Source organism: Leptonychotes weddellii, chromosome 7 (genome assembly GCF_054177405.1).
Source record: "Leptonychotes weddellii isolate Sample4059 chromosome 7, ASM5417740v2, whole genome shotgun sequence".
Taxonomy (NCBI): domain Eukaryota; kingdom Metazoa; phylum Chordata; class Mammalia; order Carnivora; family Phocidae; genus Leptonychotes; species Leptonychotes weddellii.
In genome coordinates this window covers 128,553,538-128,574,998 of record NC_138375.1, presented here as the reverse complement: position 1 = coordinate 128,574,998, position 21,461 = coordinate 128,553,538, and positions in this window count along the sequence as shown.

The window sequence follows — 21,461 nt, the reverse complement described above, 5'->3', positions numbered from 1 at the left end:
TTAACCAACTGAGCCACCCAGGCAACCCAAGAGCAATAACTATTAAGAGGACATTGCAATGTCCAGGAGAGAGGTGATGGGGATGCATTTAGCGGTGGGGGGAGGCACAGGTAAGTGGTCAAGTTGACAATGAATTTTGATGGCAGAATCCACTGGATTTTCTGGTGGGTTAGATAAAGTCTGAGAGAAAGAGTTAGATGAAACTTGCATACTTAGGCTTGAACTACTGAATGATACATTTAATACTTGGGTTTTAAGAAGTGAATGAATGATGGTCCTATTTACTAGGAGGGATAGCACTGGAGGATAAACAGGTTTGGGGCTTATGATCACCTGTTCTGGCTTTGTTGAGTTTTATTTTCTACTTACGTATGTATGTAATCACCACACCCAGTGTGGGGCTTGAACTCAAGACCCCGAGATCAAGGGCTGCATGCTTTACCAACTGAGCCAGCCAGGCATCCCTGAACCCTGTTTTATTTGTTTGGATTTGTTGTTTTAGATGTCCATGTGATAGCCACAGGAGATGCAGAGAACCTAATTGGGTATAGAAGGTTGTGGTTTGGGAGAGCTCAACAGTAGAGGTAAAAAATTGGGAAGCACAATAGTATATTTGTCATTGAAGGTCCTGGGACTTCATAAGAGGACATTGGACCCCAGTATAATGGTCAGTGAAGTCAGAATTGTCACCCTGGCTGGCCTTCTGATATTTGGAGGTCAGAAGGAAGAGGATTCAGTAAATGGGACAGAAACCAGGAGCCTACTTGACCTCAGAGCTGGATCAATAAAGATGAGGCTAAGGATGGCTGCTACACTTGGAGGACAGCTCTCTCTTCATAAAATACCAAAGATTGTAAAATGAGTACCAGGCTGGATCCCTTTGTGTGTAAATTAGAAGCCATTGCATGTCTGATCTGCTTTTGATGAAAGTTGAGCAGGAACTTGGAAGGATTGGGAATATTCCTGTGAGGGGACTGAGAGGAAGTGGAGAGTGGCTGTTGGAAGAACATGGTATGGCGTCTGGAGAACTCTTGCGATTCAAGTAAGGTCAAATATCAAGGGAGTAAATACATCTATTTCCCAAGCTCGCACTAATGTGTACCACACAGAAATGCTTGTCTTGCCTGTGTGTGTGTGTGTGTGTGTGTGTGTGTGTGTATATATGTATGCATACACGTGTGAGAATGTGAATTAAGACAATAGTTAACATCTGATAGTAGAGGGTGAGAAGTAGTTACAAGTTTGGAGAGGAATGTGGTGTAGATGAATGTAGCACCAGAAATGGGAAGCCAGGAGGGACACGGTAAGGATAATCATGGGAAATGCACAACCCAACCCTCTTGGGCTCTGAGGGTTGAGCTGGCAGGTAGTCAACACACGTGGGACTGACTAGCTGCCTGATGGTTCCATCATAGAACCTGCTCTGACCAAGAACCTCTTGCTACCTAATGTGGAATATTGATTCTGCTTTTAATTGCTCAGACTCACAGCCCTGGGTGCTCCTGGACCCACCATTGTACTACGACCTTGATCTGTTCTTGTTGCCTTCAGAAGCAGGCCACGTGAGGGGATGTGAATTTCACGCTTCTAAGCAAACACAGATGAATAAGGATGTGGCCTTCTCAGAAGCAGGAAAGAATGTATCTTTAGGTTTACAGCTGCCAAACTTTTGAAACACAAGCTGTGTTTTTCTGCACTCCTGGGTTCTTATTGTTTTTGTAGATGGTGCTAATTAATTTCTTGTGTCATCACTTATACAAATTAACTCCATATTTAAAAACAAAAAACCTGTTCTCTGTAAAAATAAAGATTTCACAAATCTCTTTGACCTTTTAGATAATGGCTAAAGGGTTTTATTTTTTGATAGCATCTGAATGCTGGTTTCCATATTGGAAGACTAGACAGTGACTGTAAGAATAAATGTGTTCAAGAAGTAAAAACTGGACAAAAATTACTTTCCGTACTGCCCAATAATTACTCATAAAATAATGGATGAGTGCTATTGGTCTGATTTCTACCTAACCTTGACTTGTCTAACTCACTCCCCTGATCTCTCCCTCCTGCTCTCCTTCTGATTCCTAAATGCAACCCATAAACTCGAGCTAAAAATTAGAAACACTGAAGCCCTGAAAAGAAAAAGTTCAGAGTCCATACCTAACAACAAGTAGAAAGAGGAGCTTCATCACTTGGTGTGTTTATGAACTTTGCAAGTTGTGGAATCTCTATGCCTTACTTTCTTAATATTTCAAAGGTGGATAATAATAGTCTCCAATCACACAGGGCTGTTAGGGAAATTAAAATACTTAATATGTAGAAAGTGCTTAGAATGCCTAGTAAACTACTCAGATGCTAGCTTTCATTGTTCTTCAAATAGAGTTCTATTGAAACAAGAAACGAGAGCATTGTTTTGCTGTGATGTTCTCTTGGATAGAAGAAGCTGGAGCTGGGCAAAAGATGAAATGAATCCGAAGGATAGCCCAAGGAGGACATGAAAGTAAAGGCCTATCTTGTCTGAGCTGAAGGAGAGAAGACTGTCCCAGTTGGTATGCTTTCTCTCTCGCTCCTCATCTAGGTGGATCTGCTATTTTGATGCCTTAGAAAAAGATGTGCTTTGATACTTGAAGACTTACTATTGGCCATGCCACTAACAAAACATGGTGACTTTGAGCAATGCATTTCACTTGGGGGTTCTGATTTCTTACATATGACCTGGGAATAGTAACTTTGTAAGAATCAAATGTACCATGGAAATGCACCATGAAAACATTAGCAAGAGCCACCCTCGGTCAGAAGCTTTTTGGGATTCTGCTGTGAGTCCATGAGGGCCGGGTTTGATGTTCCAGTTCATCTGGTCCTTGCGAAGTGCCTTACCCACACAACTTCTACTGTTTCTAGGGAAATGACTTCAGTTAATCCCTGAATTACAGCTCCCTCCCTTGGCATAGCAGACAGCAGCTGTTTAAGACCCCAGAGCGGGAGACAACAGTCTTGGTTTGTGAAAGGGAGGACAAATTTTTGTTCAACTGTAATCACTGGGGAGTTGAGGGGTGGGTAGAAATTTTTCCAGAGGAGAACAATTTCCTTTTCTTGATTTAAAACAGAAAGCAAAAACAGATTAACAACTACCCTGTGCCGTGACAAAAGAAATCCAATTTGGTCATGGTCCCTGTCTCCTGGCTGCTCGTCCTCGGGGCCCTGGCATTCAGTCTCTGAATCACCAACAGATGAGAATATATTGGCCCTTCTAGAGCAGTTAGGTTCTATCTTGTCAGAGGTTGTTTGGGGACACTTGAATCCTTGTATTCATAACACAGTATCCTGGAAATGGTTCTTAAGAAATCATCTGAATATATTATTACGAAAGCCCCGTGCTGTGGTAATCCCAACTCACCTGACCAAAGACTGTTCTGATTTAGACAAAAATTGTTTCAGGGTACTGGGGTGCTCAGGTGGCTCAGTAGTTAAACCTCTGGCTCTTGATTTTGGCTCAGGTCATGATCTCAGGGTCGTGGGATCGAGCCCTGCGGCGGCGGCGGTGGGGGCCATCCTGTGCTCAACAGGGAGTCAGCTTGATATTCTCTCTCTGCCTCTGCCCCTTTTGCTCATGCTTTCTGTCTCTCTATAAAATAAAAGGATTCTTTAAAAATTATTTCAGGGTACAGAAAATAGGTATGATGCCTTCAAACACTTCTTTGCACCAGCCCCCCCACCCCAAGCCACCGAACTTGCAGAGAACCCTAAGCTTGCGTTAGAGACCTGTCTCCTGCCAAGATTTCATTGGGAAAATCCTAGCTATTATAAAGATTCTTGTTTAATAGCTAAAACCAGAATCCTTTTTTTTGTTTGTTTGTTTCTTGGCTTCTCTAGGGCCTCACAGGAATGACCAAACTGCTTTACATTAAACTCTAACAAAAACAATTTGCCCTTGGACAGGTCCTTCGTTTTCTGTGATGTGTTTGTGTAATGTTTTCCAATAACAGGTTCAAGCGTTTTGGCTCTTTCAGCATTAAAGGGAGATTAATGGAAGTTTAATTCAATAAACCACATAGGATTAAACCCAATATCCAAAGTGAGGTGCTGTGGGATATTTCAGCAAGGGTCTTAGCTTTCCTTCTTTCCTTCCAAGCCCCAAATTGGCTTCTCCTTGGACAAAATGATTTGTGGATCCCTTGGCATTCAAGGTGGCCTATTTGATCCATCTTTGTTTCTGTGGAGGTCTGTTGCCTGGCTGAAGGGCTTTCTGAAAGGTATTAAGACCTGTTCTTTCCGACCACACACACAGACACAAATTGTGACAAAAGCATTACCTCTTCCAGCTGAAAGAACCATTTTTTTCCCTCTACTTAGAGGAAAAGTTAGGCAATAGTGGAATATGGGTAGAATGAAGTCATGGTGAAGGGGTGGGGTGGAGGCTAAGAAGTCAAAATGAAATGAATCCCAGGACAGGAAATGAAATGCAGATAAAAGTTGTGAAGTTGAAAGAAATTAGGGGAAAAAAAATCAAAGCAGGAAGCAGGACTGAACAGAATAAACGATCAATGCAGGAATGAATGAATGAATTAGAAGAAAACAGAATTACTAAATATGTACAATACTACTAGAAAAAAATGACAAGAACAATTTTCAGGGAAGGCACTGGCTCCTCTCAGAATGAGAAAACCCCCAAATACAGAGTTAGGGATGAGAAATGTGAAATACCCTTCATTGGAGCAGATGTAAAAAAAAAAAAAAGGAAGCAAAAATAGGCTAATTTACGGGCGCCTGGGTGGCTCAGTTGGTTGGGCGACTGCCTTCGGCTCGGGTCATGATCTTGGAGTCCCTGGATCGAGTCCCGCATCGGGCTCCCTGCTCGGCGGGGAGTCTGCTTCTCCCTCTGACCCTCCCCCCTCTCATGTGCTCTCTCTCATTCTCTCTCTCAAATAAATAAATAAAATCTTTAAAAAAAAAATAGGCTAATTTACATGAACTTGGATGAAAAACTCCTTTTCTAGGAACATAGGAATTAACAAAATTGAACAGTTCAACCTGATGAGACCAAGAATAATGAAAAAAGATGAACATATTAAAACCCCTGAAAAGACTTGGACACGCATGATTTCACAGAGAAATTCTGGTAAACCTTTAAACAACAAATCTTAATTCTACTGTTGGGGTTTCATTTTGTCGAGTTCCTTCCCCTCCCCGCCTTAATCCACCAAGTCAGGCTTTACCTTGATAAAATTAACAATCTACCCAGCTACCCACTCACACACAAAGTCAATATTCAGGTTTAAGAATAGTCTATAAAGCAAGTCTAAATAGAAAATTTTCAACTGGAATTGGGGGAGGGGAAATGTTAACTCTAACCAAGTACAGTATATTACAGCTTTGGTAGTTATATGTATAAAAACTCCACTGAGAATCTTCGAGTCCATGTTGGTTTATGGACTCAGCAGACACAGGCTTGACTGTGGCTTGAGGCCTTGCTGACCAAGAACATACGCTGAAATTGGAAGCAAACAAGCCTTTATTTAGGCAATTAGGATGGAAATTCCAGAGGAAACAGGTTCAGGTAGGAATCTCAATAATGTTCCCAGGAAGACAAAGAGGGGTTCACAGTTACAACGGTGAAAGGTCTTGAGTACAGGTCTTAGCTAGGTGCTCTGTACAAAACAGGGATGGAAACTAAGTGAACTGTGTAGTTGAGTCACAGGCACATGAGGATTGAAACTTGTTTAACTGGATGGGCTTCTTAGGAAGTGAAGAAGGTAGATAATCTAGTTGCCATGGTGAGGAGGGAGTCCAGTCCAGGCTCAAGTCCAGGCTGCCCCAGCTGGTGGGGCGAGTTCATAAAGTTGAGAATTGGTTCTGATGAGGACATGTACACATTTCTCCTTTTAAAAGGGACTCTTGGCTAGGCTTGCTGGTTCCATTTGAAGTCTTTGGGTAACATAGCAATACCCATAGGCTCAAACTAAGTCATTATCTATTGTTTATGTTATAATTCTTTTGGTCTGGTTAAAGTAACTGAACAAGGAGTCCATTAGGCTGGGTGGCTCAAATGAGTTGTACTCTAATGGAAGCAAACCACAACCTAAACCAGAGTCTGTGGATACCGGCTGGACAAAAGTCAACTTAGGAACAACCCATCACAGAAAGCCAACTAGACTTTTGCAAATAAAGCAATGGTTAAACCTATAGGCAGTTAGATAAATTCAAGTGCTTTGTTTCTGCCTCTACCTACTGAGAACGTCTCCCCTACTCCTGTCCATGGAGTGTTCTGGACTACTTGAGGTGCAGTGCTGATCCCCATAGATAGAGTTGAAGATAGTAACTATCAGTGTATTGATCTTTAACAGATGGTGACCTCCTCCTCTATGGAGGAGGAAAAATGGCTGAAAGCATCTTGAGGTCCATATTTTCTAAGCTAAGCAATGCCAGGTGCAAAAGACCTCTCTTCAGACACTTGGACAGCAATTCTAGGAAAGCACATGGGTCTTTGTATTGAATGTTCACCTCTGTCTGGTGGGAACCATTTAATTGTTTTCTAGGGTTGGTCTCTGTGCCCTTGAGTATTGCCAGCGATTGAGTGTGCTGCTAACATAGCATGGGATGAGGGACAGGTAGCCCCTGAAAGAAAGGGATGTGGGTGAGTCACTATGAGGCATTTATTACCTGAAGTTCTTTCTAGGAGTAGAAGTCTGATTAAGTATTATAATAGTGATTATTAGGATTTTATTATAGTTAAAGTTCAGATGAGAACAAACCAGTTCTTTAGATCTCAAAAATGCATTTAACATAATTGAATATCTATTCTCAAAAGCATTTTTAATTGAAATGTTAACTGAAGAATTCATCACTAAAAAAAAAAAAAGTAGGCATTTCAGACTAATTTGTAGCATGGAGCTTACTGATGAAATTTCTAATAGTATCTTGACAAGAAAGTATGTTAGCAGAGTCATGACTTAAAAATGTTGAGGGGAGGGGCGCCTGGGTGGCTCAATTGGTTAAGCGACTGCCTTCGGCTCAGGTCATGATCCTGGAGTCCCGGGATCGAGTCCCGCATCAGGCTCCCAGCTCAGCGGGGGGTCTGCTTCTCCCTCTGACCCTCCCCTCTCTCATGTGTTCTCTCTCTCTATCTATCTCATTCTCTCTCTCAAATAAATAAATAAAATCTTTAAAAAAAAGTGTTGAGGGGATGCTTGCTAACACGTGCTATAAGGACAAAAGAGATAGCATGTGCAGGAAAGAAAAATGATTGCACGTCCATTATTTAACTGAAAAAAGGATCAGATGAAGGTTTGTTGGATGTTGTATCATGGCCTTTGTCCCATTTCATTCATGTCTTACCCTCCTAAAGCCTTTATACCTGCTAGAAATTCTCTATGTGTGGAGGTAGCTCAGGACACTTTACATGGTCATACTGAGGTCTTGTTTGCAATTTGCAGTAATGGTATAAAATGATTGTGTATAAAAAGCACCAATACCCTACCATGTACTGAAAGTATAAGAAAAGGCTAGTTTCACTGAAGATGTTCTGATAAAACCTCTAAGTGATGAATTTTAGTAAATCTAGACAAATGAGTAAGCACATTTAATATTTTGAGGAAATAGAAAGTGCACGTGAACATTTAGACCGTACATGAAGTATGATGGGTGCTCTGAAGGAAAACATGGGTGTTTTTTGTTCTTGTGGTGGGATTTTTTTTTTTTTTTTTTAGTTGTGAGCTGAACTAGCTGCTTTTTTTATCAAATGCCATTTTTATTGAATATGACTAACCATGGTAATTGAGACTTGGGTTTTTGGCAGGAGTTACGTCAACATTGAATGAAATAAGCCTATCGCTTCAAGAAAAACATCTGACAGTATTTGTTGCCAATGATAAAACTTAAGCTTTCAAATGAAAATTAGATTTTTTTGAAAACTGGAATCTTTATGAGCTTGTTTCCAAATACTCTGTTCTAGGCGATTGGTGGTACTACTAACAAATGTGACTGTATTGATAATGTATAATGTAATATGTCAGTACTTAGGTTTGCTTCGGAGCTCACGGATCTAACATTTCCCAAACAGCCAGTGCGTGATGTAGAGAATCTGTCCGGCATCTGTAGAGTTTGTTTCAAAGTGCAAGATAGACCAAAGGATTTTTGTGTCAAAAGAGCACGAGAAATTCAGTTGTAATGGGGAAATTTGGAACCGTAGAAAGTATCGTGAGCGAATTACCACGTGTATGGTTTTACTGGGTTATCAAAAAAATAAACAAATAAACACACTTACTTAAAGGCTGTTAACACATTCTGTTTCCAATTGAAATTTCTTTTATATGCCTGTATTGTCTTGATCTACTTCCACCAGAACAATTTGCCAAAACAAATTGAACATAGAAGCAAACAATACAAAAAGATACTTTCTAAGGCAGACATCAGAGAAACTTTAAAAAAAAAAATGTAAACAGTAAAGCAATCTCTATCTTCTCACCATTTTCGTTTGGAATACATACTTCTAAAATATCTGTGATAACATGTGCTGGGACTGTTAGCCAAAATACGTGAAGAAAATTTGGAAAATGAGTTAGAATTTCGAATATGCAAAATGGTGAACGGCTAGCATAGGCTAATCCCTCAGAAATTTTCCCTGCCAACTACGCCTCCCCCAGATCTGAGTCCATGGTTTACACTGATGAAAGGTCCTCAGTCTCCCAGATAGGTAATGCGGCCGGCAAAGAGCTCCCGTGGGGCCCTGAGTTGATCCTGCGTGTTAGACTGACCGTCCTACAGGCTGGGATTCCCCCTGCTGCCTTCTCATTGACTCAAGGAGATGTTTTCTGGGGCTTCCTAAGTATTATAAAGGGCCTTTGCATCTAGCATAAAAATCTGGGGCAGAGGGCAACGATTCACGTGTTGTTCATTAAATTTTGGACCCTTCTAGAGTATATGGGTTCACTTTGGAAGTTTACCTGAAATATCAAATTACAGTGATAGGGATTATCTTACTTGGTGCATCTGTTTCAATCTCCCCTTACTCTCTCATTGATCACAAAGCTCTCTTCCTGCTTTCCTCCACCCTTAGCAGTATTGCAACTGGTGTGGTAGGGTAATGTGGTATTAAAAAAAAAAAAAGAAGTCCTACTCATTGCCTTGGAGTCAGGCCGATATATTAAACATCATGCATTAAAGACGATAGCTTTGTACCTTCTGTACTTGGAGAAGTAAAGGTCACTTAGCAATCTGAAACTGTTCCTAGTAGTCTATGGATAGAAGAGTTGAATTGGTAAGTTGAGTTCTGATGATGAGATTTATTGTGGGTTATGGAGGCTTTTACCAGGATTCTGCACCATCATTTTTCTTACTAGGCTTCTGGCATTGTGGAGCAGAGGGCTCTCGCACTCTCGAGCTGCCTTGATAAATTAACTTGGATAGACCTTTTCTGAGGGTGGGTGAGCACACTCCCTCCAAGAATAAGTCTCACTTAAAAGTAGAATGAAAACAGACCAAGAACAAAGGCATCATTAACTTCAAGTTGAAGAAATAATTCATAAAGCTGAGGTCAGTCACTTCTCATGGGTAAACTCTTTCCTTTTATTTATTTTGGTCACCTTGGTGTACATGAGTATATAGGAATCAACCAGGATCATTTTTTTACGCTCTTAGATTTTCAACACCGTTAGTCCCGTGAGCTCAAAATGCTGCAAACTTCAAAGTGTAGCCATAGCCACATCATTATGCCTTCAAACCAACCTTGCCCAGTAGCCCCCAACCCCCCCCTCCCCAACCCCCAGTAGGTGAGCAGTAGTTACAGATGCCACATATAAATTTTGGTCCACTTGGCAAGGTGCCACCTCCTGTGGCTATAGAAAGAAATGTAAAAACTCATTAAACAGTCCAGAAAATATATCAAACACTCAACCATTTTTTTTAGTGATTTGTATAGGAACAAAGCACAACATAAAAATTAAATTTATATGACTGGAACGCAATGAAAGCATAGTCCATGGCACAGACGTAAGCTCTATAGAATTTCTCTTTCAAACAGATTTTATGAAAGCTCACCATTGTCTATTCTGCTCAATTTATAATATTTGTTTCAAGTCAGTCCATTTAATTATTTGTCTCAAAAAATATGAGCAGGGTGTAGAATCAATATACAAACCTTTAGTGTTGGTTTCTGTACACTAATGACCAGGAAGAGAAATCAAGGAAACATTCCATTTTAAAATTACATCAGAAAGAATAAAATCCCTGGAGAAGAATTTAAGGGGGTGAAAAAATTGTACTCTGAATTATAAGCCACAGATGAAAGAAATGTAAGGCAACAATAAAGAGATCCGCTCTAGTCTTGGGTTAGAAGAGTTGATACTGGTGAAATACCCTACCACCCAGAGCAATTGGCAGCCTCAAGGTCATCCCTATCCAAACTCTGTAAGCAATTTTTTCTCTAAAACAGAGCAATCCTAAAATGTGTGTGGAACCATAGAAGACTGTGAGCAGTCCAAAGAATACTGAGAAAAAACAAAGTTGGAGGCACCACACTCCCTGATCTCGAACTCTATTACAAAGCTAAAATAATAAAAACATTATGGTATTTGCATAGAAATAGAAATACTGATCATTGACAAGTAATGGAGAGCTCACAAATTAAAAACAAAACAAACAAAAAAGCCCTCCTACATGGTCCATTTATGACAAAGGAAGCAAGAATATACGATGGTGAATGACGGTCTCTCAAATAAACAACGCTGGAAAGTCTGGACCACTGTCTTACTGCATGGCCAAAAAGCAGCTCAAAATGGATTAAAAACTTGAATGTAAGGTCTGAAACCGTACAACTCCTAGAAGAAAATTTGGAGGTAAGCTTCTTGAGATATGTCCTGGCAATGATTTTTTTTTAAATGACACCAAAAGCATAAGCAAAAATAAACAAATGGGTCTACGTGAAACTGATCTTCAAAAACTAGAAAGAGAACCACCACATGATCCAGCGATATAGTTACACATAGATTTTTTTCCACTTTCTCTTTCATGTTTATTTCAAAAGTGCGGTAAGCCTTTCAATGCTGGTTTCTAAACTTGAACTTTCACAGAATGGAATGTTGCCATAACCGAGATTGTATACTCAAGATTTCCCGTTAACTTCTCTTAGTTGTTAAGAGTATTTAAAAAGCAAGCACCTCTTTGTCAGTAGGCTCAGTGTCCTGCACGATGCTTCGAAAGATGGTCATTAGTGGAATATAACACCTAGATGATCTGAACTCTTTAGCTTATTACTTTCAAGGCTTCAAAACCTTCATACAAGTCCAGATACTTGCCACAAAGGATAGTGAGGCACAGGTCTTGGTTTTGTAATTTTGCAATGGCCAGACGTTGAGATTGCACGATGGAAATCCTGAGTAGCCCCTATTAAGCCTGATGTATAAGCAACACACAGAAGAACACGGAATATTTTTTTGTTTGTTTGTTTTACATTCATTCTTTCTTTTTTTTTATTCTTATGTTAATCCCCATACATTACATCATTAGTTTTAGATGAAGTGTTCCATGATTCATTGTTTGGAACACGGAATATTTGTTACCCACACTTGTCATCACACTATATATAGTGGGGTAAACCGAGGCTCCCAGGTTGACATTTTCAGGATAGAACTAGAGCTCACACATGTTGATCCCCATGATCTCTCTGCCAGAATTTAGATGCGATCCTCTCTTTATATCTTAAAAGGAGAACACAAATTCAGGTGGTTTCTCAGTTAAATATCTCCTTTTCATCAATTGGATCTAGGTCAAATTGTGAAGATAGGGTTTGAGGTCTTCATCTCCTTAGAATATGTCGAGATGATGTCTGACTCTGTGTCAAACTCCCTCGTTACTGAAAGTGTAAGAAATTGAACATGGCTCTTGAGACATTTAGGTGTTAAAAGGAATTTAACCAAGCACAAATAAAAATCGAAGTCATGTGAGAGTGTTTTCTGTGGCTCTTGTGAGTAGCGGGGTTGGATGAAGCCATTCTGGGGTGAGGACAGCATAGTAGGAACCAGTAAATCAGACCAGCCCGAGAGATGGAAGGTCATGTGAGCAATAGCTCTAGATGACATCACGACTGACCGGGTTTGCTGGGCAGGAAATGAGATGAACACCGTTGGACAGCTTGGTCTTTGGACTGGAAGCATCAATAGCAAGATATATGTTGAAAGAATCAATTTAGGCTTCTAATAAAGGAAGAGACCACCCCTTCCCCCCCCGCCCCCCCTTGGCTGGCATGCTGTCCTTCGAAGACTGTGCGCTTGACTTATTTCTGGCTACAGACACTCTCAAAAAGAACACCTCTTTGTAATTTTTCATCCACTCCTCTTTTCTCCCTAGCATAGTTGCTGTTAGCCCAGGAAAGGGTATTCCCAGCTGGGGCTGACAACTCTCTAAGGGCTTCAGGATCATTTGGGGTCTCAGGGCTTTGAGCCACTAACTATTTGCAGGAAGGAAAATGCAGAGGTGACGTGAATTTGCGGGGGTGGGGGGAAGGACTATTTCAAAAGCAGGAAACCACTAATTTATAAAAGCTACTTACAGAGCCAGTTTTCTTCAGTGCCTGAAACACACCCTTGAGCGTTGATCTCCCAGTGCTCCGAGCCACGATTTGGCCGATAGCTCTAGTCTGGCCGGCATGGGTGGTTTCTGATCCTCAAAGAGTTAAGGCTATCGTGCAAAAGAAGGCGTGTGTGTGCTCATGTGTTTTAATTACCCCAATTGACTATATTGATCAAATGCAATAAGTAATGTCTTAGTTTCCACTTGACAACTCAAACCTAGTTTGCTCTAACCATATTGAAGTTTCCTATGTTAATAAGCTTTCTGTATTAGAATTTATATGTGTATTTCAAATTCAAATGCATACGTATATTTCAAATTCGGTGTTTTTACTTTTAGTATATTTTCTGTGTGCTCAGCATATCTGGATTTCAGCAACCTGGTTAATTTTATCTGCAAACTGCCTTATTTTTATGATCAGAGACACCTGTCAGATTAGGGGGGCTATGGAATGAAAGGCATTAGCCTGTGGAATAAGTGATTTGACTTGGCAGTGAAATCCCTCTCTCTCTTATCTTCCGTGCTCATTGTCATTGTTTGTAGCCCCTCTGGGTGTAGAAAAAAGAGCGATCCCTTAAACACATTGGAAATACAAGTTAGGAAATGTCAATTTCATAATGGGCTTGAAGTTGATTGAAATAGAAGAGGAGATGTGACCTAAGAGCTGTGCCCCTCTGTCTTCTCTTGGCAAGTGTGGACTTGATCTCCCATTGTCCAGTAGAAGTCCTTGTAGGACTGGGAGCTGTTGACCATAAAGGTGATTGCAGTGATCCACTGTGGGGAGAGTGTGGAACAAGCTCAGGTCTGTAAGGTCTTAGTCTATATCTGAGAATATCCTCCTGGGTGCTGGTGATAAAAAATAACCTCCAGTGACTCCATTTTAGATTATTACATCTTTTCGGGTATGTGGTCTTCACAGTGCCAGTGACTGTTAAAAACCAGAGAAGTGTTCTCTTGTGTTGCATTTGAACTAAAGATTGAAGTGTGAGCTTAATAAGCCAGAGAAACTCCCAAACATTTGTTGACTTTATTTCCAGAAATTTCCTTCTGACTTGGAATCATGTTTGCCTATGGAAGTAGATCTTTCAGGATCCCTGGAACTGAGAAGTGCTGTTCGTGGTGAGGTGGTGTCCCCCATCCGTCTTATTGGCAGCGAATGGAATGTCCCAATGACCAAGGCAGCTGTGCTTGTCTGCTTGCTTGGTCTACACCATTTCTGCACATTTATCTGGTGATTTATTGCAAGCCCAGCTGCTTTGCTTACTTATTCAGTACTTGAAATTAAAAAAGATGCACTTGTAATTGAAGCTCAGAGAAATGATATTAAATATGACTTGCCATCAGACTAGGGGCAGAAGGTACAAGTTCTGCCTCATGATTTAAAGCCATCTGCAGACAGATGCATGGTTATTTAGAGTGGACCTTTGGAGGCTGGTTGGAATGCATTTTTAGCTGTCTGAGGTGCTTTCTCTTAGGACCTGAGCTTGAAAAACAACAGTATGTTTTTCTGATTAGCATGACCAGCACCAGTAATCCAGAAATAAAATGAGACTTCAAAACACATGTGCAGACATTCACGCCTACACACATTCATTCATGCTTTCATACACACCCTCACCCACACGCAGTTATCCTGTTGCCTGAATTCAGAACCAGAGTTAAAAAAAAAAAACAAAAAACAACTGGAAACATTGCTAATAAAGTTAAATGAAAGCAACAGTTGAGGCAAGAAAGGAATCTAATGACAGAGAAAGCTCCAGAAGTTTTCTCTGCTAGCAATGTTCTGGCAGAAGTTCAGTTACTGTGAATTGGTGTCACTTGGAAACTCAGTAAAGGTCACTTTTTAAGAAAGGCGAATTCTGCGTCTTCGTCCATAACCTACATTTGTTTGCCAATTTGTTCATTCAGCCTGTTCATTTCGTTCTGCTGATAGTTTCTTTTGCTGCATTAGTTGATGCAGTCCTACTTAATTTTTCCTTTCATTGTTTGGGCTTTTGGTGTCCTATCTAGGAAATCGCTACTGAGACTAATTAAAGGAGCTTTTCTGTTACGTTTTCTTCTCGGGGTTTTATGCTTAGGTCTTAAATTTAAGTCTCATCAGTTTGGTGTGTTTTCTTGGGAGTGGTGGAAGAGAGGGGTCCCATTTCATTCTTGGGCATGTGGTTATCCACTCATCCCATCACCATTTCTGGAAGAGACCATCCTTTCCCATGGTGAGTCTTCTCGACTCCCTTGTTAACTATTAGTTGATCTGAGAAAGTTCTGCGAAGTCAGTCTGAATAGACCGTGAAAGAGGAAAACAAGCGGAACGGCCAGTTCCTGTACTAAAAATAAGGAAAGACCAAGAGACGAGGGATTACCTTGAGAACTGTAGGCAGCAACTGTGTTGTCACTGGTCTTCCTTTTACTAGCTGGCTGCCTTTTAAGAATGAGATGTGTTTCTTGGGCCTCGGTTTCCAAATCTCTTAATTGGGGAGCTCGACTAGATCAGACATTCTCAACTTTCCTTTTTCTACGGGAAATAAATGTGAGGATCTTTTTGGTACTAATCCCAGGATGTTGATAATGCCTCAACCTGTTTCTCTTCTATAAAAGAAATCTTAGCAGAAAGCAAGTAAAGTGCTATTATTTGGGGCGCCTCAGTGGGTTGAATGTCTGACTCTTGATTTCGGCTCAGGTCGTGATCTCTGGGTTGTGGGATCCAGCCCCATGTCAAGCTCTGTGCTCAGCAGGGAGTCTGCTTGGGATTCTTGCTCTCTCCCTCTCCATCTGCCCTTCCCCTTGCACTCTCTTTTTCTCTGTCTCAAATATTTTCTTAAAAAGTGCTATTATTCTAGGACAACCTTGAATTCCCATGAGTTTATGTAAGCAAATTTTGGTGTTTTAATGATCATTAGTACTAAGTTACTTGTGATCTTGTCACATTGTTACAGACACCTGACAATGAGAACTATAAGAAGCTGAAAGAAACATTCTAGATAATACAATGGATGGTGCCTGTGCAGCGAAAAATTAACATAGGAATGAGAGTGCTATTCTTAGGAAGGTCTTGTAAGTTTGGTGCTTGGCTGGCGTCTGGGAACTTGATTGATAGTATGTTGCCAGCATTGATGCAAAGCTTTTCATAAGTAAGTATGGCTAAATGTGTCTAGACTATGCAAACAATATGGTGGACACTGAGCAATCTTTCTGGGACTTGAGAAATGGGGTACATGCTGGGTAGAAGGTGTCTATTTAACCAGCCCTTAACCAAACCTTGGATGTGGAGTTTCTATGGTGCTTATTAGTAAACAACATTGACAAGTGTTGTCATAATCTGTTGCTGTAGGAACTAAGCACGTCTTGTGTGACTCCATCAGGAGAGACCTCTTGGAAGCATCTACCTAGTTTTCTTTGGGCTTTACCCCACGTGTCTTTTCCTTTTGCTGATTTTTGCTTTTTCTCTTTTCCCTGATGTTTCTGTGCTGAGTCTTCTGGGTGTACTCAGCAAATCAAAGAACCTGGGGGTGGTTTTTGGGACCTCTGATACAGTGCCATTTACTGACTTCTTAAAAAACTCTTCAACAAATACTTCGTATGGAATATCTCCTGAGGTGAAGAGACAGGAATGGGGAAAGAACATGAATAACACCTACATAGGCCTCAGTTGAGTGGATGGGATTGATTTAGTCAAGGGAAGAAATGCAGTGGGGCAGATTAACCAGTGTGCAGGGCTGGATGTAGGCTCAATATCATAGAAGGTAACTTGGTGGCTTAAATTCTGCAATTTGGAGGTGACCAAAAAGAGCCTTATCTGAGTTAAGTGCAGGGAGAAGCCCCAGGAAATGTTAGAGATGAGTAAGGATATATTTGAAAATGGCTGTTGGGAGACACAGAGGCCCAAGATTTTGTAGTTATCCTTCACCTAACTGAGAAAGAAGGTATTAGTATTGAGGGAGGAAGATCTCTTGAAAGAATCTTCAGGTTGGGCCCCCAGGAATTCCAAGACAGCTAAAAATCTGTATGCTTGGGTAGCTCTGAGCATGGTTTTGAGGATTATAAAAAAAAAAAAATGACTAAACCTAGTGTTTCTCGTGTGTCAGATATGGTCTGAGGTTTTCTATGCATTGAATCTTTGAATCCTTTGAATACCCTATGAAGAATGTATTTTTCCCATCATCCCGATTTTACAGATGGAAGGCAGAGGACCAGAAAGTTACTTTGCCCACGGGATAGAGCTTATTGACCCATACTTGGAATGCTGTGCTGTGTTGCCGTGGAAATTCACAGAACTTTGATTAGTTGAAAGTGGGACCTTGTACTCTGTCAGCATGTTCTTTTTCTAGGAACATTCTAGAGCTCATCCAAGAAGATGGGAGAAGGGAAGGGGCTGCTTCACTGAGCCTGACACCGTAGTGACCGGACTGTGGGAAGCAGCCCTGTTGATGAAGCGCCCGATTTTGAAGTCGGAGGAATTTGGGCGGGACCTACCCTGCTGTTCACTGGCTGGCTGATGAGGGGACAGCTTGCTTAGATTTTTCTGTGCTTTAGTGCCTTTATTGACCTATTGGGAGAGCCTAGTGTCTACCTTTTGTGGTTGTTGGGAGGACTAAATAAGGGAATGACTCTCATCCTTGGCACACTGCCTGGTACTTAGTAAGCACTGAACAAATGGTAGCTATTACCTAATCACTAGGGGATAGGTTATTCTCACACCAGTGTCCATTTCATGGCCACTTTTAGTTCACCACTAATTAGATTTTGATGACATTGCATACAGTATTTAATTGACTGAAAAATCCCATTAATACTTCATAATGGGGTATACAAATTACGCAGAGAAAACTTCATTAGAATTTTATAAAGGAAGGGCCACTTTTTCCTTATTTCTATTAAATATCTATATCTTAGAACAGTGACTATATCTCGTGTTAACTTTTATCCAGATGGAACCATGGGGCTCCTCATGATCAGGAGCTGTGGTATTTTATAGCTTCTTCTTTGTATATCATCATGGAAAGTGCTAGATCCCCAATTAGCCCCCTCTTGACCATGACTGTTACTGTGTCAATCAGCCCCTTTCCCTGGGGTAAATTATAAGTTTTTTCTATAAATTCCAGTTGGTTAACAGAGTGTAATATTTGTTTGAGGTGTATAATTTAGGAATTCAATACTTCCGTACAGTACCTGATGCTCATCACAAGTGCCCTTCTTAATCCTGGGGTAAATTTTTGACTTTGGTCTTGGCTTACTTGCCCCCATTACTTTTAGGAGGAGAGTCTTAGTACCCCTGAGAGATACTCAGCTGCCATCTTCTGGACCTTAGGAGGTTGCTGGTCTCACACACATGGGGGCATGGTGCCAACAGCTGGGACTTCTCTGGGATTGTCTTGCCACCATCCTCATGCTGCCTCCACTAATGTCCTGAGTGGTACCCTCAACCACATGTCCCTGGCTGCCATTTTCTCCCTCCCCCCATCAGCCCTTGTTGAAAAAGGTGAGAAATTGTGCCCAGAGCCACTCAAGGATTTCCAGTTTTCCTTTTTCTTCAGCAGACCTTGGTTGACCTAGAATCCCTGTGCCCAGCCTTGAATCCTTGCTATGGGTACTAACATTGCCTCTTACAGGGCTGGCGGGAGGGGCTTGGAAAGGAGCTGCTTAGCAACCCACATACAGGGAACTTGGAATATCCATTTTCCCTCATACTCCTGTTACTGAAGACCACTGTGACTTTTCCACTAGTATGTCTGTATAACCTTGATTTCCTGGTCTTTTATATGCATTGTGGGTATTTGTCCTTAGTGTCACTTTTATGCCTATACTTAAGGAAATTCATCCATTGCTAAGATGATGTATTCTGTTGTTTCAGAATTCTAACTATTGCAGTTAATCAAATGTTACCTGAATTTTATTTGTAAAATCTCAATGCCTCTTGGGATGGTACTATTGTTTTTACTTCAGTCATTCATATGCAACATATTCAAAACTTGATGCTATATACACATATTTCCTTACTGTTATTTACCTAATAAACTTAAAGTTAAATTGTCAAATAGCCCTGGGTGGAAGAATTGCTGATGTGCTGAGAGCCCCAGGCAGATCTTGCCTTGATATGAACTCTTGGAGTGCGGACCTCAGGTCGGTCAGTCACACCATCAAGACTGGAGTTGGACCACCCTTACTATTCTGTGATTGAAAGGGTCCCATGAAATATAAAGTAAGACTTCATGTGTTGTTTATGGAGGCTATCCTGGTATCATAGGAGGAAACTAAATAGGTTTGCTAAGACTGATCCTTCTCTTGGTTGCTGTGCAGTATCTAAATCAGGGTTCTGGGATCTTCTGAGCAGACGGAAGGGGAGCTGCCATGTCCCTCACCTGGACGTTCATAACTAACAGAAGGGGAGGCTGAGACGGGGTTGCTGCTGATTGCCTGATAAGTCTTGGGAGAGGTAGACAGCTCACAAATCAAGTGTCACTACGATTGTTACCATGTCCTTGGCTTCTCCAGGGACAAGGTGTATGCAAGGGGCATAATGCTGGTTCCCCCGCTCTGGTTCTATACTTGAATGAGAATGAGGAATGCTAACAACTGTAAAGGAGAAACATACCCACCCACGCAATTAAGAATAATTTTTTTTTTTCCCTCAAGTCATAGTTGTAAGTAGTTAAGGAGGTCCTCTGAGGTATGCATTTGCTTATGGCTTTCTCAGGGACCTTGGTGCTGCTGCCTTTGTGTGGTTACAGTATTTTGGATCAAAAGATGATGGAAAATCAATTGGGATATTTTAGGGGCCAGGTCTAGAAGTGGCGACCTCACTTCTTTTTTTTTTTTTTTTTTTAAGATTTTATTTATTTATTTGAGAGAGAGAGCACATGAGAGGGGGGAGGGTCAGAGGGAGAAGCAGACTCCCCGCCGAGCAGGGAGCCTGATGTGGGACTCGATCCCGGGACTCCAGGATCATGACCTGAGCCGAAGGCAGTCGCTTAACCGACTGAGCCACCCAGGCGCCCAGCGACCTCACTTCTTTCCGTATTTCATTGACCAATATGGTCTACTTACATGTAATGTAGATCGAACACAGTTTTGTGTTTCTCCCCGCCGCTGGGCTCAGGAGGAAAAGAAAATGATGAAACATCTAGTATTACTTGTGCCCCACTACCAAAGCTACTTGACCTCTAGGTGCAAACTTACCTTGACTCGGGATTTGGGACTGACTCCCTTCCAAGCTGGTGGGGAATGCAGAAATTGTAGTTGGAACTCAAGGAATTCAGCCTGAAGGTCATCTCTCCTGCCATGTAGCTGAGTCCATGTCCTCACCTTGTAATAATCATAATGTGTTAATTTTCTTTCGCTGCTGTGCCAAATGACCACTAACGAGTGGCTTAAAATAACACAAATTTGTTCCTTTACGCGTCTGTAGGTGACATAACACAAGTCTAACACAAGTCACACTGGAACTCTATGAGGTTGGCAGGGGTGTCTTTTCTGGGGTTCTAGAGCACAGCAAGCTTCTTTGCTTTTTCCACTTTCTAGACACCACTTGCTTTGCTTGGCTTGTGGGCCCTCCCAACCTGAAATTCACACCTTTATTCCAACCTCCTATCTCCTTCCCACCCCAGCCTTGGCTAGGAAATGTTCTTGTAAGGCCCTATGTGATGAGATAATAGGGGATAATCTTCTCCTATCAAGGTCCTTCACATTATCAAAGTAGATTTTTCCATGTAATGTGACATACTGAACAGGTGCCAGGGATTAGGATGTGCCTACCTTTGGGGAATGGGGACCGTAATTTTGCCTACCACACCTAGCGAGCCCTTCCATAGTGCTCAGCATCTACCAGGTTCTGTTGAATGCCACTTATATACACTATCTTATTTCATCTTCATGTCCATCCTGTGAAGTAAATCCCACTACTAAACCTATTTTCAAATGAATTTTTAGGTGAGGAAATGATGGTTCAAAGACGTTAATTTATCCAAGTTCATGGAGATAGGTAGTGATGGCAATGGGATTGAAACCTAGGCATCAGGCTCTGGTATCCAGGCTCTTAGTTAGGACCTTACACTAGCCGTGTACAGTCAGATAGTATGAGACATAAAGTAACAAAGTCAGCCCTATGTGTGATTGGGTATATAGTCCTTCTTTATTCCCTTTGAGAACCAGTCCCCTCCCTAGTCCTTGAGCCCTCCTCACCTTCACACCAGGAGTCCTGTTACTGACTTACGATGCATGAGACTTGCGACTTCCTGACCTGCTCCTTAATGCTAAACGGGATTTTCCGCATGTGGACTGGGCACTACCCCAATGGTGAATGGGCAGAGTCCCTTTCTACTATCTTTTAATATTTCCACAAAAACCCGGGAGAAAGTTTCTGCCAAGTGCTTAGGTCTTGAACATTCTCTAACACTTACTGATGGCTTTTTTTTTTTTAAGATTTATTTATTTTAGAGAGCACAAGTGGGGGAAAGGGCAGAGGGAAAGGGAGAGAAGCAGACTTCTGACCAGTGCTCCATCCCAGGACCCCAGAATCATGACCTGAGCCAAACAAGATTCGGGCCCTTAACTGACTGAGTCATCCAGGCGCCTCCAGATGGCTATTTTTAACAAAAAGTGCTCACTTTAGACTAAAGGCCTTCTGTGGAAAAACAGGATTGGTTACCTTTTAATAGCATCATTTTAATTGTTTTGGTTACTTTCTAGGCGTGGCGGGTGATCCTGTTTTTTCATTTATATACCCAACGATACAGGTTTTGTTTTTTTTTTAACAAATTAAAGATAAATCTATTTCAAGAAACGTTAAGCACCTAAAATGGAAGAGTAGGTACATGATCATGACCCACTCGTGAGGGAGGCATATGAGCAGATGACATTTGTCAAATGCAGTGCTAAGTGACTGCCTGCATCCTGCATTATTTTTTTTT